Here is an 18705-nt window from a genome sequence, read left to right on the forward strand (position 1 = left end):
GATTTCACCTAGAAATAAGGAGAAATTTTCTGACCAAAGAAACAGCTTGTCTTCAGAAGTCGTGGGAGCTTCATCACTGGAAGCTTTCAAGAAGAGACTGGACTACCATCTGTCATAAATGGTGTAGGATCTCCTGCTTGGGCAGAGGTTGGACTAGAAGACCTACAAGGTCCCTTCCAACTCTGTTATTCTGTTAATCTGCTAAAGCATAATGTTCAGCTACTTGCTCTGGGGTAACATAGTACTGTAGTCAACTCAAGCCTAAATATTATAGGGTACTAATACTATAGGGTTCATGTTAACTAAATTAACCCTATAGTGATGCTAAATTATATCCTACACCGAGTCCCATGCTATCCCAAGAATATCCAATGTCTCAAAAAACACCATTTGCCATGGAGAAGCCTCTTGCTTCCACCAATATTAACTTTTTAATATATGAAAAAGTTGGTGAAGAATAATTTTTACAGCACAAGGGCATTTTTTGAAGAAAGTATCAGACAACATCTTTATTATACAAAATGAAGTGTTAGGCTACCAGGACTTTCTCACAGTATAAAGAAAGTAGGCAAGCCTCAGGTTTTGTTAGGCAGCAAACAGAAGCTGTGTTTTATAAAAACTAACGAATTTTACCTGTTGCAAAGCTAGATCATTTGGTTCCATTAAAAATAAACCATTACCCACCTCACAGAGTTGTTGTTATGGGGATATGGGGAGAATGGGGAGAAAGGAATATTAGGCATGTTTTCTACTTATAAAAATAGTAAAGGCGGGATAAAATAAAATAAAATAAATAAATAATGTACAAATTCAATAGTGATTCAAATAGTTAAAATAAGACCAATGTTTTTCAGAATAATATAAGCAATAATCATTTTTAATTACATTTAAAAATGCTTACATTAGTTCAAATGGTTCTGCTATTGTACCTTTTATTAATTGATATTTTAAAAATCAATATTGATAATTCTGATGAAGTTATACTTTAATTCATTTTTAAACTTGTGGAGTTTTTGAAATGAAACAATACTACTGTGTTTCCCCGAAAATAAGACCCTGTCTTATATTTTTTTTGAACCCTGAAATAAGTGCTTGGCCTTATTGCCATGTGCTCAAAAGCCCGATGGGGTTTATTATCAGGTGATGTCTTATTTTGGGGAAAACATTACAAAAAAGATGTTGAGACTTTAGAAAAAGTGCAAAGAAGAGCAACTAAGATGATTAAAGGCTTGGAGAACATATGAAGAAAGGTTGCAGGATTTGGGTTTGGCTAATCTAGAGAAAAGAAGAACTAGGGGTGAGAGGATAGCAGCATTCCAGTACCTGAGAGATTGGCACAACAAGGAGGGGGTCAATTTATTTTCCAAAGCACCAGAGGGCAGGACAAGAAACAATGGATGGAAACTAATCAAGGAGAGAACCAACCTGGAATTAAGGAGAAACTTCCTAACAGTGAAGATAATTAATGAATCTAACAGTTTGCCATCAGAAGTTGTGGGCGCTTCTTCACTGAAGTTGTTTAAGAAGAGACTGGACAGTCACTTGTCTGAAATGGAATACGGTCTCCTGCTTGAGCAGAGGGCTGGACTAGAAGACCCTGAAGGTCCCTTCCAGCTCTATTCTGATTGAATAGTTATAAAGGTATCTAACTTGGACAGTTTCAGCCTCTCCATTTTGTGTTTAAAAAAGGATTCAGACCATCTAAATCATGTGAAATTTTAAAAATCCAGTAAAAAAAAGTAGTTTACATTTATACACAGTGTGTGTATATGGAAAAGTCCAGAAATAATCTAATTTAATTAAACAACATATCTTCCCATGCTTTTATATTCTTATGCTGTCCTTACTGCCACCATGCCTATATATACATTGTTTCATACAATGCATTTTAGGTGCACATTTTAAAATTTATAAACATTCAATAACTAACTATGCTGAACTAATTTATATAATTATATAAACATACAAACATTCAACCGACGTACACAAGTTCATCTACTTGCTCTAATTTTTCCACCATTCTTTCTTTATTTGCCCTGTGACATAACAACTATTTGTGATACATTAATTTTCAGATTCATTGTATTCTTAGCATAATACAATCTATTATTGAATCATTTGTGTATTCACTCATCATCATCTGTATATTAAAGTACAAACATATTGTTGTCCCCGAACAATACACCTCTAACATTTCTTATACATTGGTGAATGAATGCATAAAATAACCAAATAAATATCTTGTTCTCATATTCAAATATTTCTCAGTAATCTCACATCCTGCTGACCAATATAAAGCCAAATTGCAATTCATAAATTTGGCTCAGTCACCTTTTGTACCTTCCTCATTGGAATTCTGTCAGACATCTTTCTAGGCACATTTTACAAACTAACTAATTTCTGCATTCACTCCTACTACATTTCCCCCTACACAGGGTAACAACAGCATTCTTTCAATTGTCAGACACAGATGTTATCTTCATAATTTTCTGAACGTCCTCTCATTCCCACCCATCCCTTCACGTCACCTAAAAAAATTTTTTTCCCCTGGATCACATTCACACCAAATATTACATAAATAAATTTGTCTCTGGTTCTTCCATCACCATCATTTACTGAAGCATAGCGTGCAATTATCACCAGTACACAGACTCCTACTTTTACATGTACTCACAACAGAAATGACACTAATTCATACTTTCTGATAAATATTTTAGTCTCTTAATTCATATTCATCAATTCTATTCCATATGATCAAATCACCTTCATTTAAATATGTTAGTCTTCTTCACCCAGTCTCACACTCAACACATTTTTTTTCATTCAATACTTGTCTTTTACCAAATATTTAGTAAATATTAGTAAATATTTAGAGCCCTGATAGCACAGTGGTTAGAATGCAGTATTGCAGGCTAATTCTGTCAACTGTCCCCAGGCTGAGCCTAACCGACTCAAGTAAAATAAAATTAGGAGCCAGACAGTTAGGGGTAATATGCTGACTACTAAACTACTGAGAGAGTACTGTAAAGTGCTATTGCTATGTTTCAAGTAGTAATCTTTCATATGCCAAAGACTTCAGCCAAATGTTTGTCTGAAATGGCATAGGGTTTCCTTCCTGAGCAGGTGAGGAAACCTTATACCATTTCAAATAAACATCATCTATCTATTGGACTAGAAGACCTCCAAGGTCCCTTCCAGCTCTTTTATTCTGTTTAAGAAAAGGTTAAATTGAAGTATGAGAAAACATCTCTTCATCAACATATAATGGTAGACTTTAGGAGAAACCCTTCCATACTTCCACCTCTCACAATACTTGACAACACAGTATCAACAGTAGAAACCTTCAAATTTCTAGGTTCTATCATATCGCGAGATCTCAAATGGACAGCTAATATCAAAAACATCATTAAAAAAGGACAACAAAGAATGTTCTTTCTGCGCCAACTCAGTAAGCTCAAACTGCCCAAGGAGCTGCTGATTCAATTCTACAGAGGAATTATTGAGTCTGTCATTTGCACCTCTATAATTGTCTGGTTCGGTTCTGCAACCCAACAAGAAAAACACAGACTTCAGAACTGCAGAAAAAATAATTGCTACCAACCTGCCTTCCATTGAGGACCTGTATACTGCACAAATCAAGAAGAGGGCCGTGAAAATATTTGCAGATCACTCGCATCCTGGACATAAACTGTTTCAACTCCTACCCTCAAAACGATGCTATAGAGCACTGCACACCAGAACAACTAGACACAAGAACAGTTTTTTCCCAAAGGCCATCACTCTGCTAAACAAATAATTCCATCAACACTGTCAGACTATTTACTGAATCTGCACTACTATTAATTGTTTCATAGTTCCCATCACCAATCTCTTTCCACTTATGACTGTATGACTATAACTTGTTGCTGGCAATCCTTATGATTTATATTGATATATTGACCATCAATTGTGTTGTAAATGTTGTACCTTGATGAACGTATCTTTTCTTTTATGTACACTGAGAGCATATGCACCAAGACAAATTCCTTGTGTGTCCAATCACACTTGGCCAATAAAATTCTATTCTATTCTATTCTATTCTATCTAACAATAAGAACTGAGCAACAACAAGCAATATTGAAAAGAGAAAGAAGTATCATAGAGATTGTGGATATCATGCAATCATAATAATCATATAATTATAACTGTGCTAGGTATGACTCTATGGTGTAATCTGAATAGCCAATAATCAAACTTTATTAAGCTTAGAACAATGTTTATTTTACTTAAATATTAGAAGACTAATCGATATATTGATATATTGACCATCAATTGTGTTGTAAATGTTGTACCTTGATGAACGTATCTTTTCTTTTATGTACACTGAGAGCATATGCACCAACACAAATTCCTTGTGTGTCCAATCACACTTGGCCAATAAAAATTCTATTCTATTCTATTCTATTGACACTGCAAAAATGTGTATGCACAATACTTTGCAAATGAAAGATATAATAGATTGGGAAGATCAGGGAGGGCAGGGAAGAGGCAAGCTCTGTGAAGATTAGTAGAGTTATGGCTATAAGATCAATACTGAGTAGCCTGACACTGATGCACATACCCAAGGGGTGGGGCTTTTATCTTAATACCATGATCACCACTACTACTCCATAGCTACTGGACTTACTATTGTTCCATATGAAAAATTTCTCTATGTTGAGCATACATAAGGATGATGAGAATGATGGACTGTGGTGGCGCAATAGTTAAATTGCAGTATTGCAGGCTAATTCTGCTGACTGTCGACTGCCTATAGTTCAGTAGTTTCAGTAGCCAACCAGCACAAGGTTGACTCAGCCTTCCAGCTTTCTGAGGTCAGTAAAATGAGGAGCCAGATTGTTGGGGATAATATGTTCACTGTAAATCACTTAGAAAAGGATGTAAAACACTGTGAAGTGGTATATAAATCTAAGTACTATTGCTGGACACAACCCTCCAGCTGCTTAACTCACCTTGTCAACCACTGCAGGAAACAATAACAAGCATAGGTCAAGTCACAGAGGAATTTTTTAACTCCAACTTACATTTCTGGTTACATTTCTTGATAACTAAATTTACAAGATAATTTAAGGCAGGTTCACCCATTTTTAAAAAATATTGGCATGGAGAATCCCAGGTTTGTACACAAGAATTACTTTCAAATTAGAAAGACTGTTTGAGAAGGGCCACATTAGCCTATGGTAATCAAAAACCAAGAAGACCTTGGTAGCACTTTTCAGGTTGAAAAGATATCATCAAATTCCTTTTAATTTGTGACTCAAATTGGAGGAGGGAAATAGATTATCTGAAAGTATCATTTTAAATTAATTTCATTATTGCCCAAATTGGGAGTTTTAATCAAGTGTACTGGTCTATAGGTCTATAATCAATAAAATCAAAAACAAGCTCTCATACAATTAATACTGAAGGATCAGAACTAAACAGATGAAAGACTAAAACAATTCTTTCAAAGCCAATTCACTGCAAAATCTTCTATGACAAACCTACTTTTGGAACCATGTTTAAATTTACATATATTATGTAAATTTTAATATATTACAAAATAACTTATTGATAGATATTAGACTACCATTACAATATCTTAACTTACAAAATTAAGAATTTACTACATCTGCTGTCACACACTTAATAAATCCTTATCTGTTTATAGTACATTAATTGAATATCTAATTGCTAATCTCATCAGTTACTCCAATCAATTAAAATATACTGCTCAAGGTCAAGTACTACATAATATAACCTTCAGTTAACAGGTTTCAGTTTCCCTATTATTTGTATACTATATATTACAGAAAGCCATAACTTTTTATTTACTTACATGCTGTATTTTGTTCCCATACATATTTTATCCTTGTTTTATTTTTAAATTTCAAGTTTTATTTGGGAGAAGTTTTTGTTTTCCAAGCACAGTAATACATTTATAACACATCTTTCAACTAAAAAAAAGTCAATTAAAGATAGATATTTTTATTTATTTTCCCCAAAGTGGATTACCTCAGGATTATGAATCAAATCAATTCAAGGAGCTAAAGAAAAGCAGCTACACGGGGATATTCATGTGGAGATAGTCAAGAGCAGCTTCTGAATCAACCACACAAGTCTTGCAAAAGACACTCATGCTTTAGCATTTAAAAAAAGATCTTACAGATGTGCTCTGGTAGAGTATAATGTAAAGAATTTTATTTATTTTATTTATCATATTTATCTCACAGAAAGTAACTCTGGGCGGCATACAATTAATTAAAACAATACACACAAAAGGCATTCTTCAAAAGTAAAAAACCAGAAAGGAAAGGTGGGAAGGAGGGGACAATAGGGAGAGGGAGGGCAGGGAGGGAGAGACAGAGACAGAGACCTCATCACTGCAGGATTTTTGTGAAGGACATTCATAATATTGCCTATTAATATACCCCAAAGATTGCCCCAACTGAAAGAGGCCTAAGGATTTGGTTGGGAGAGCAAATGAAGACTAACACAGAGAGTTATTATTCAAAGTAAAAAACCAGAAAATATAAGAATGAATATTAATCATGGGGCCATCTCAAGGTTTCCCAATCCCATGGGAGCTCTAGGTCCAATGACACAGCCAGCTCTTAAGGGACAACATTAACAGAGTTGGAACTTACCAAAGTTGGAACTGTTCCAAAGGTGTTACAGCTGAAATGGCTTATCTTTTGGGTCCCACTAAGTGTAACTCCCTAACAGACAGAAACCAGCAGTATGCCTTCTTTATTTGATCTGATGAGGACAGATTTGCTACAATTGGGGTGAGGCGCTCTCTCAGATAATATGATCCCATGCCATGAAGGGCTTTAAAAGATAAAACAACACATTGAATTGGACCTGGAAGCAAATTGGCAACCAATACATATACGTAACAGCCAGCAACACTGCATTCTACACTAGCTGGCATTTCTGAATACTCTTCAAGGGAAGCCCCATGTAGTACAGTAGTCCAATCAGGAGATAACTAGGACATGACTATAAGCAGAGTCCATGGAAGTCAGATAATTCACTTTTTCTAAGGTACTCTGAAGCTGCTGTGCAACCACCTTCTCAATCACCTTTCCCCCCAACAAGAAGGCTAGATATGGGACAGAAATTGTCCATTGTACTGGAGTCCGAGATGGTTTCTTGAGGAAGAGACAACCAAGGCTTCCTTAAGAGGTAAAGGGGCAATATTCTCACTTAAAGAATTTACCACTGCTTAGAACCCACTCACATGGCACACCCAAGGCCCTTTAACAAACCAGGGCACTGATCTAAAGAATAGGTAGCTGAAGTCATAGTTCTAAAGACCCTATCTACTTCCTCAAAGAAACTTCAAACTGTTCAAAACTCTTCTCCAGGCATCTTCTCCAGACCTGCAGACCTGCAACAAGGCCGGCATCCAATTCTAAGAAAATTTGAGCAACTTTATCTGGCAGATGCTGAATAAATTTATCCACGAACCCCTGCAAGAGTTTCTCTGACTCCCCGCAGGCTTGTGTCACCCAAAACAAAACTGCACAATAGCTGTCTGTGGATGAAATAAGGGCAGAGGAGTAATGACACTTGAAGACCCTTACTGCCATAAGGTAGACCTTAAGAGTAGCTCCACGTTTAATGTTTAAAACATGTCTAATCCATGTTTGACAGAGTGTTGGTCTTACCTGAATGCTTCTTCTCATCGTGGTGAAGGATAATACAATTCCTACAATTCCCGGGTTGTTCCTCTACTTCCTTGCTTGAAGCTGAGTCAATCATTTCTTTAGTCCCGCCTCTACTGCACCTCCCCAGTTTTGATGAAGGCTGATTGACTGACTTATGGAGTCCTTCGGTGCTGTTACTGATCACTTCCAGAGCTAGAACCTGATGAGAAGTGTTCAGGTAAGACCAATACTCTTTCTCCGTCGTGCTGATTGGATAATACAATTCCTGGGACATACCAAAGCTGGCTGTCCTAAGGGTGGGACAAAGTCCAGGTCCCTGGGTCCCTGCCACTGTATGTACTCTGAAGTACTCTTCTGCCAAAGGCTGCTTCCACTGATGCAAAAGCGTCCAGCTTGTAATATCTGATAAATGGTGATGAAGACGACCACATTGCTGCTCTACAGATGTAGAGCAGATGTCCTTGATGAAAGCCTGAGTATTCCACGCCGCCGTTATACCCACACTCCTTGTTGAGTGGGCTGTCACTCGTCCGGGCAGTGGCAATGACTGCAGTTCATAGTAATGTATGCTCAAATCCATTGACCTATTGTCGATGGTGAAATCTTGTTGCCCAATGAGCTTGGCCTAATTGAAACAAACATTGATTCTGTCTTCCTGATAGAAGCCATTCTCTTTAGATAAATGCATATCGCCCTTTTAATGTCCAAGGAGTGCCACTTCTTTTCTAACTCGTGTACCAGTTTAGGACAGAAATCTGGCAGTACTATCTCCTGTGTCCTGTGGCAGGAGGCGTTCACCTTCAGTAGGAAAGTGGGATCTAGTCGCAACACTACTCTATTTGGGTGAAAAATACATAGGTCCTCTCTTATGGACAGGGCTGCCAGTTCAGATATTCATCTAGTGGAAGTAATTGCCACGAGGAAGACCACCTTCCAGGTGAAGAAGTTTAAGCTGGTGGAGCGTAATGGTTTGAATGGTTCTACCATTAATCTTCTCAGGACCTTTGTCAGGTCCCATGTTGGAAATCTATGAACCACTGGGGGTTTTAGATTGGTTGCTCCTCTGAGGAAGCTGCGCACCAGTGAGTACCAGGTGATGGACCCCAACCTCCCACTGCCCAAGACTGATGCTATAGCTGCTACCTATCTACGTGTCGTGTCCCACTCCTCCGCTGACGGCCAGGTCGGGGAAGTCCGTATCAAGCATGCCTCTGCAGCTCTGCCAAAGTCCTATCAGAGTTCTCAAGGCAGGCAGGAGACCAGGAAGTGACTTCAGCAATCCAAGTTAGACTTTGCCTGACTCAGAGAATGCCAGAAAGCAGATCCTTTATATAGGCCATGGGGTGTGGCTCCATGATTCAGCACTTATCCAGGCCTGTCCCTCCCTTCCTTTTGGTGACGTCGCCTCTCCATTCTCCGGAAGCGTGGGTCTATCCATTGCATCGTTTCGTCTCCAGCTGTTGGTAATCTCAGCTCGTGGCTGGCTTCAGGTACACATGCTATCGGAGGAAGGTTTGTTTGTTCAACCTGTCCGGGCATGGTGCCAGGGCTGGGGGCTGGAGGCATGCCAGGACATTCTTCCGAACTATCAGCGTCTGGCAGGAGATAAGAGGGCCCGGCTGCGGCAGGGGGAGCAAACGAGACACAACAGTAAGGTATTGGGAGACAGGCCTTTGTCCAGGCCTTCCTATAGGAATACTAGAATTTGTATCACTGATACTGTGGTTGGTTCGATACATGTCTTACGTGTTGGTTGAAGGCCTTCTAGAGACCTTTATTGTCTGAACAACCCTGGTGGGGCACTTGAGCTGACTGAATCTAGCCTGTTCAAGTGCCAGACGGTCAGTTGAAGCCATTGCGGTTCTGGGTGTAGTAGATCCCCCTGGCTGAGAGATACTCTGCCCATGGGGATCCTCCATGGTCTAGCTACTGACAGGTTGACCAGATCTGCGAACCATGGCCATCTGGGCCAGTGTGGTGCTATGAGCAGGACCTCTGCCCTCTCCTCCATTACCTTTCTGATGACTTTCAGGATCAATGGTAGTGGTGGGAATGTATATAACAGTCCCCTTGGCCATGGGCTGTGGGAAAGCATTGGCTCTTTCCACTCCCAGAGTTGGAAATCTTGCGTAGAAACTTGTTCGTTTTGAATGTAAAAAGATCCAGGACTGGACTCACGAATCTTTCTGCCAATTCCTTGAATAGGTTGGGATGTAGGCACCACTCTAAGTGGTCTAGTCTTGTTCTGCTGAGCCAGTGTGCTGATGTTTTCCGACCCCGAGATGTGTTCTGCTCTCCTCCCCAGCCCACCCCCAAAGCTTTTGGCACCATGAACAGGATTGAGTAGAACCCTTGTCCCTGTTCGTTCCGTGGAACAGGTTCTATAGCCTGGATGTCCAGCAGATGTTGAACTTCTGTCTCCATGATGTTCCTTTTTGTCCTGTCCCTTGATATTGGGCACCTTCTGAAGATGTTCGGGGGTGTAGATAGGAATTCTGGTGCTAGACCTCGCTTTACTGTGTTCAGAACCCAGGTGTCCTCTGTTATTGTCACCCATCGGTCGGCAAATAGGTCCAGTCTTTCGCTGAAGGGTGGATTGCTTTTGCTGCCACTTGTTGTGTCAGAAAGGCTTACTGGTTGAGCCCTGGAATGAACCTCTCCTAGGAAACCATTGTCCTGTCTTGTCTTTAAATCCGGTTCTGTCCAATTGATGGGTCTGGCTATATGTGTGGAGCCTCTGGTTCTGCTTGTGACCAAAACCTGAAAATGACACCTCACTAGGAGTGGGTGAGATGCAGGAGATAAAACTTTGTAACGCCAGGCCCTCTTTTTGCCTCCTTGCTGGCAAGGGGCAATCCTGTTCTGATATTCTCTCCATGTTTATAGGGCTGGTCTGATCCTCTTGTTCAGACATGACCTGTGTTAAAGCCTCTGATATTAAAGCCTTCATCTTATTCATAAGTGCAGGAGATCTAGCTCCTGCAGTTGTGGGAGTGTGTGTTGCCTCTGGTGCCAGTCTCATCTTCTTTGGATAAGGTTGCCTCTGATTTCCGAAGTCCTGAAGCTTTCCTTGCAATCTAAGCAATGATTCATCTTCTCCCAAACAAAGGATTGTTTGGTTTGATTGCTCACCAGCTCCCTCTGGTCTTGCACCTCTGGCACTAATGCCTTGCTGCTCCATCTCTATTGGTTGAAATACTGAAAAGCGGGAAATCCCCTTTTGCTCTGCCTCCTTTTTTGCTCTAGCAAAACTTTTCTCAATGGCTTTCTGCCTCCTCAAAGCCCCTTTCTCCTCAGCTTTGGAGTACTTACTGAAAAATAGAGACTTTCCTCTTATGTCTAGTGTAGCTGCTTTTGCAGCAGCTCTGGGCCCTTCTGACCTCATTTCTTGGGCTGGGCTTAGAGCAGGGAATCCCTGCTCCTCCCCACTTGCCCCTGTCTCAGAGTAATCCTCCATATTTGTCCCCTTTGTTCCTGGGAGACAGACAGACTCACCCACACAGGGGCTTTGCTGCATGGCCCTTCTTTCTATGGCCATTAACGAGTGTACTCAGCCTAAACTGAGCGGAGACTCTAGGTTCTTTATTATTCAAATGATGTCCTGGGGCCTCAACTTTTCAGTTTAAAGCCATAGTAGAGAGAGAGAGATGACGCTTTCAAGGGATTGCTGCCAGACAGCTCCCCCTCCATGGCTACAGAGACAGACTGGTCTTTTTACTCACAGTTCTGCTACCATTAATTTTGCTTCTATTAGTTGGATCCTGGTCTAAACCTTTTTTTCCTTCTGAAGCACCTCTCCTTCCTGCTTCTTGCATGAAAGCTAAGTCAAAAGTGGGGGGGGCGCAGTAGAATGAGGTGGGACTAAGAAATGATTGACTCATCTTCAAGCAAGGAAGTAGAGGAACAACCCAGGAATTGTAGGAATTGTATTATCCAATCAGCACAATGGAGAATGGGCGTTGGACTTACCTGATATGCCCTTTCTCTGTAAAGGAAGGAACACCAGTCACATGTGGGTTGACTCTATCTAGTAGCCAATCAGGACCGAGTCTGCTAAACTGAAAGCCCGCCTCTTTCTGCCTGGGCTCCAGTTGGTCAGTGAGAGCTTGATGCAGACTGACGTGTCGTATCTGGAATGAGAAACAATTAGAAACCACCACCACCCGATGCCCACGGCCAACCAGCCAGGGTGGGGGTGACTGCCATTCCTTCCTTTACAGAGAAAGGGCGTATCAGGTAAGTCCAATGCCCATTCTCCTGCTTAGGAGGAATGGCAGTCACATGTGGACATACCAAAGCTTGTGTCTGATGGGAGGAAAAGGGAGGCCGTCTGGTCCCGCTCTTAATGAACGCTTTGTAAAACCCATCTGCCGAAGGAGGCATCAGCCAAAGCGAAAGAATCCAAACGGTAATGCCGAATGAAGGGCGTCGGGGAGGACCAGGTGGCAGCCTTACAAACCTCCTCCAAGAAAGCCTGTGTTGCCCATGCAGCTGAAGTGGCCGCACTCCTTGTTGAATGAGGGGTGATCCATCGAGGGACAGGTAAGGCATGAGCCTCATAGACCATGGCGATGGCCGCCCTAATCCAGTAACCCAATGAAGAAACTGAACCCTTGGCACCCATTGAGCCGGGCTAAAAGGCCATAAAAAAAGCCTTCAGTTCTGCGGAACGAAGATATTCGCGAGATGTAGATCTTGAGGGCCTGACAAACATACAGCATGTGCCAAAGTGTTCAAGGCAATAAGAAGGAGAGGGGCAAAAATTGGGCAACACCAGCTCTTGCACCCTATGAAAAAGGGATTTTACCTTCGGGATAAAGGTGGGATCCATGCAAAGGACTACTCTGTCGCAATGGAAAATGCAGAGATCCTTACAAATGGACAGAGCAGCCATCTCCAAGATGCAGTGAGCTGAGGTGACTGCCACTAAAAACACGACCTTAAAAGAAAGGCAGCAAAGGGACACCTCCCTCAGAGGTTCAAAGTGAGCTTTAGTAAGGGCGGTTAAAACCTTGTAGAGGTCCCAGGTAGGGTACCAGTGCACCACAGGAGGATATAGATTTGTGGCACCCCTCATGAAATTACATATCAGAGGCTCCTGGGAGAGGGATGAATAAGATCCACAGTGCAGGACCGATGAGATAGCAGCCACCTGATGCCGAAGGATGTTGGGGGCCAAGCCGGAATCCAGCCCCTCCTGTAAAAAGTCCTATATCTGCAAAACTGAAACAGAAGTGGGGGAAAGTGAATGACGCCTGCACCAGAAGGAGAATGCATGCCAGGTGGCCTGGTAGATACAGTTGGTCGAGGGACGGCGAGCAGCCTGGAGAGTCCTGATGACCCTAGGAGAAACCTGAGCTGAAGTTAGAATGTGCTGCTCAACCTCCAAATGGTCAGCTGGAACATCTGCGGTTCCAGATGGACGAGCGCTCCCTGCAGGAGAGAAACCTTGGAGTCAGGAATCCTCCAGGGAGGAGCAACCGATAGGGATGCTAGGTCTGCAAACCAGACCCTCCGGTGCCAGTGGGGAGTGATGAGGATGAGCTCTGCTCTCTCCTCCAACAACTTTCCGGATAACCCTGGAAAGAAGGGGAAAGGGAGGAAAAGTGTAGAGGAGAAGATTGGGAGGCCAAGGACTCTGAAGGCGACTGCTTCCACCCCTGGACATGGGAACCTGGTGAAGAAACGGGCAACCTGATGTTTGGTCTGAGAGGCGAACAGATCTACTGCCGGGAGGCCGAAGTGACTGGTGACCTCCCTGAAGAGAGAGGGATGGAGACTCCATTCTGCTTGATCCACTTGAGATCAGCTGAGGTAATCTGCTCAAACATTGGCCACCCCCGAGATGTGAGCTGCTCGCAGAGAGGCTAAGTGGACCTCTGCCCACAGACCCAGTTGCAGAGATTCCTCCATCAGGGGCCTGGAGTGAGTGCCCCCTTGTCTGTTCACGTGGGCCTTTGCTGACACGTCATCTGTCAAGACTAGGATGTCCCAGCCCTGAACTAGCTCCTGGAAGTGTCGAAGAGCCAGGTTGATGGCTCGAAGCTCCAGCCAGTTGATATTCTGTTTCCTGTCCAGTTGAGACCACTGGCCCTGAGCCAGGTGGGACACGAGGTGAGCTTCCCAGCCAGACAAACTGGCATCGGTGGTGAGAGTCAGTCGCTGGGGTTCTCAAAACTTGCAGCCCCTGGAGATTGCTGTATCTGTCCCCCAGGCCAGGGAGTCAAGGACCGCTGGAGGCAAGGGAAGGACAATTGATGAAGTATTTCTGCAGGACCGTTGGAATGAGAGAAGGAACCATTGAAGTTCCCTGTTGTGGAGGCAAGACCAAGGGATGGTACCAAAGGTGGAAACCATCTTCCCCAGTAACTTGGACAGTCTCAAAATGGAGGAAGACTTTTCTCTCCGACAACGGCCAGCTAACTCCACTAGGCTAGTCTGACACTCAGGGGAAAGGAAGACCTTTGAAGACACGGTGTCAATTATGGCCCCCAAATGTAAAAGCCGTGTGGAGGGGATAAGACGGCTCTTAGGCCAATTAATCAAAAACTCGTGAGATTGCAAAATTTGGAGGGAAGTGGCCAAATCTCTCTGGGCCAGCTCAGGAGAGCGAGAGAGAACAAGGATATTGTCCAAATAAAAAAGAATGCGAATGGGCAATGAGCGAATGTGCCCAATGAGGGCAGCCATCAGCTTGGTGAAAACCCTAGGAGCTGAAGAAAGGCCAAAGGGTAAGGCACAATATTGATAATGTGTGCCAGCATAGAAAAAATGGAGGAATTTTCGATGAAAAGGCCGAATTGGGACATGCAGTTAGGCATCTGTTAGGTTGGCAGAAGAAAGGAAATCCCCTTCATGGATGCATTCTAAAATGGTTTAGAGGGAGTGCATCTTGAACTGGCGGTAAACAATGTACAGGTTCAAAGACTTAAGGTCAAGAATAGCCCTCCAACCCCCGAAGATTTCTGAACAAAGAACACCCGGGAATAAAATCCCCTCCTGTGCTGATCAGGAGGAACCCGATGAATGGCCCCAATATCCAAAAGATGAGTAATAGCAGATTCCATCAGGAACCTCTTGTCCCGATCTCTGGACACAGGACATGGAAGAAAAACCCTCGGAGGAGAAGATCTAAATTTATTTATTTATTTTATTCGATTTTTATACCGCCCTTCTCCTGAAGGACTCAGGGCGGTGTACAGCCATATAAAAAATCCACAATATACACATTAAAACAAGATTAAAACAAAACATATTACAAGGTGGCCGGAATTTAAAAGCAATTTAACAAACCTTAAAATATAAATTACCCCAATTAAAATTTAATAAAACTTTTAGGCCAATCCCGCTTGAATAAATAGGTGCATTTTCAGCTCACAGCGAAAAGTCCGAAGATCAGGCACTTGACGTAAACCAGGGGGAAGTTCGTTCCAGAGCGTAGGAGCTCCAACAGAGAAGGCCCTGCCCCTGGGGGCCGCCAGCCGACATTGTTTGGCAGACGGCACCCTGAGAAGGCCCTCTCTGTGTGAGCGTACGGGTCGGTGGGAGGCATGAGGTAACAACAGGCTATCCCGTAAGTACCCGGGCCCTAAGCCATGGAGCGCTTTAAAGGTGGTAACCAAAATCTTAAAGCGCACCTGAAAGACCACAGGAAGCCAGTGCAGACTGTGCAGGAGTGGTGTTACATGGGAGCAACGAGTGGCTCCCGTTACCACCCGCGCAGCCGCATTCTGGACTAGCTGCAGCCTCCGGGTGCACTTCAATGCAGCCTCCGGGTGCACTTCAATGTAGAGAGCATTGCAATAATCCAAATGGGAAGTGACAAGAGCATGAGTGACCGTGCATAAGGCATCCCGGTCAAGGAAGGGGCGCAACTGGCGAACCAAGCATACTTGGTAAAAGGCCCTCTTGGAGACGGCCGCCAAATGATCGTCAAACGACAGCCGCCCATCCAAGAATTTCCCTAAATTCTAGGGAAGGGCCAAGCCTGACAGCTTCCCTGACCCAAGCATCCATAGAAGTGGATTCCCAAACATTGGCGAACCAAGATAGCCTACCTCCAACGAGGGAATCAGGAGGGAGATTATTTGGACCTGCGGAAGGGGCGACCCCTCCTGCCTCTGAATGACTTCCTGGGTTGGTATCTGTTCCCTTGTCTGACCTGACTGTCCTGGAAGAGGTTCCCTCTGGACTGGAAGGAGCGTTTAGACCTGTGGGGTTGGAAGCCACCTTCTGAGCTCCAAAAGGACTGGGAACGAAAGGAACCCTGTCGAGAGTCCGACCTGCGATAAGATGAAGGGAAGACCTTACGTCCGTCTCTGGTCTCGATCAGGATAGGATCCAGGGAAGCTCCAAACAGCTTGTTGCCAAGATAAGGCGAAGCAGCCAAGCGCCACTTGTTCCTGACATCAGTTTGCCACTGGCGAAGCCAAAGCAGCCTCCTGGAAGTGATGGTGGAACCTATGGACTTGGAGGAAAACCTAGCAGCATTAAGAGTAGCATCAGCCAAAAATTCAATGGCAGCTTTAATTTTGTTAATGTCCTGATGAGCCCTAGAATCAGAGACAGGAATGCATTCTTGCAATTGTTGGAGCCACAAAAGCGAGGCTCGGTTAAAAAAGGATGCAGCTGAAGCTGCTTTCACAGACCAGGCTGCAGCCTAGTGCCCCTTAATGAGATTACGCTCTGCCCACCTGTCTTCTGGGCATAAGGACTCCTCAGGAGGACCAGTGAGATTAGCAGATGTGGAGAGAGCCACCACAGGGTAATCAACAGCTGGAACCTGCAAAAGATCAGATAAATCTGGAGCAAGGTTATATAAATGTTTGTCAAGCCCGTTGGGCAGTGGGCCAGAGCCCGAAGAAGACTACTGCCTCTGAACCACATCAGTAAAAAGCTTGGGAGCTGGAATCATTTCAGCTTGCACAAAATGCTCAGCAAAGAGTGAAGTGGTAGGATCAGCTCCAGCTGAAGTAGAAGCAGAAGACGATATGGGTGTGCCCAGATGGGTAGAGGTTTGAGGGATCTGAAAATTTGTGGTCTGAAGAGGCCAATAAAGGAAGGTTGGTCCGGTTCAAGACCTTCATCGTCTGAAAATTCAGGGTCTGGGTGAATTTCGCCCTCCTCAGAAACAGAGGCTTGGCTGGCTGAGGTTGGTGAATGAGCTCTAACTGGAGGGGCAGCGGAATCCCCCACCTCATGGGACACTCGAGTGTGGCTAGTGCGGACTCCAGAAGAGGAGGATCTGGAAGGAGGCCTCTGCTGAATGCCCTGGGCAATGCCTTGGCGTATGGCCTGTGAAATGATGGAAGCTAAATTGGCAGGAATCTAAGCTTCTAGAGGATCGGTTGTAGAAGGAGCAGGGCTGTTATGAAGAACAGGGGCCAGAGGATCACTGGATTCTACCACAATAGTCTGGGCTGCAGGGGAAGAAACCTCCCTGGACATAGGAGCAAACAAAAGGGCAGCATTTGCAGAAGAGGGAATATTCCCAGCAGAAAGCACATCAGGTGATAAGGATACCCGAGTAATATCCGGAGCTGCAGGTATAAAGGAAGGAGGAGGAGGAGTGGAAACAGTTCTAGGAGGCGTTGCAATTTGAGTAGAAACTGAGGCTTGCTTATTAGCCTCTGAATGAGCCTTTTGAAAAACTTGTTCTATGGCCTTGTGCCTTCTTTCCTCCAACCTGGAGGCTTCAGCAGAATGATGAGATTTAGAAGTGGATTTTTTGCTTCTAGCCTTTTTACTGGGGGGGAGGGGAGAACTGTTCCAGAAGTGCCCTCCTCAGGGTCCTCCAGCAAGGAGGCTGCTGTTTTGGATCAGGAAGAATGAGGTGGCTGAGCGGCCGCCATCTTGAATCGCACGTGGAGGGTGGGGTGCAGAAGAAGTAAGCTCAGGGCTCAAAATGCGGAATAAAAACTCCACTACTCACAGAATCCAATGTCCAGAAGCTCTCCGATCCTAATCCTGTGCATCAGAAGAGTCAGAAGAGGCAAAAATAAAGCAGAAGCTCCAAGATAAAGTTGCTAGTCATCCGGCTTGAAACGCGACTCAAAATGGCGCCTGGAGGCTCTTTGTGCCAAAATCCAGCCACTAAGCAAAGGCTGTGATTGCGGCTTCTTCAGCCCATTGCCTATGGCCTTGCAACAGGGCTCCTGGGCCAGCGCGTTGGCGCTGGCTCGTGAATGCTGCCCAAGCATCTGCCAGCCGGCAGCGCAGCGGCAGAGCAGCTCCCAGCAAGTTTGAAAGGGTCAAACCTTTTTTTCTTGCAACAGAAAAAACTTCAGGAAGAGATCTCAGGAAAATAACAAAAGGAAAGAAAACCTTGAGCAAGGCAGTAAAGACATGTCTGTCCAAGCCAGACCGAGTCATCAACTGGAGCCCAGGCAGGAAGAGGCAAGCTCTCAGTTTAGCAGACTCGGTCCTGATTGGCTACTAGACAGAGTCAACCCACATGTGACTGCCATTCCTCCCAAGCCGGAGAACAAGCTTGTTCCTTGCTGAGTGCCAAAGATGCGCTAAACATCTCTTCTCTCATTTCATCTCCCTCAGCTCCTACATAAACAGGAGAGCGACAGGATTCCTAAGAGGGAAGATGTTGCTTGAGCATGATCTGATCCAAAGCCTCAGACATCCCCTTATTACAAGTGGCAACCGAAGCTTCAGATAGACCACGCAGCCAAACAGCAGGAACTGTCCTCAGCTCCCTCTGAAACCCATCTGGGTCCATCAATCACTGGAGGTTGATCAATCTAATGGGGTCAGGCTTTCTGTGGTGGATAGTGGCAGTAGAGAACTGGTATAAGACAACTGTACTGCATCTGGAGTATGAGCCACTCCCCATTTCCCACTATACTATATCTCCTTATGCCTATCACCACAATATTGTAGTCTATCGCTACAATGGGATAGACTGTCCATCTAATGACAGTCTCATCCTAAAATCTATTCCCTGCTCCCTTTTCTCAAGACCAGGAACCTCCCATTTTCCTTATTAACCAAACTAGGCACTCTG

General features: G+C 43.9%; 1 protein-coding gene across 3 annotated transcripts in view; it reads right to left on the minus strand.

The window, feature by feature from the left end:
* PARD3B (par-3 family cell polarity regulator beta) overlaps positions 1 to 18705 on the minus strand; it is a 603755-nt gene that overhangs the window by 551941 nt on the left and 33109 nt on the right. The gene's annotated exons all lie outside the window — the stretch shown is intronic.

This window comes from Ahaetulla prasina, chromosome 1, assembly GCF_028640845.1.
Source record: "Ahaetulla prasina isolate Xishuangbanna chromosome 1, ASM2864084v1, whole genome shotgun sequence".
Classification (NCBI taxonomy): Eukaryota; Metazoa; Chordata; class Lepidosauria; order Squamata; family Colubridae; genus Ahaetulla; species Ahaetulla prasina.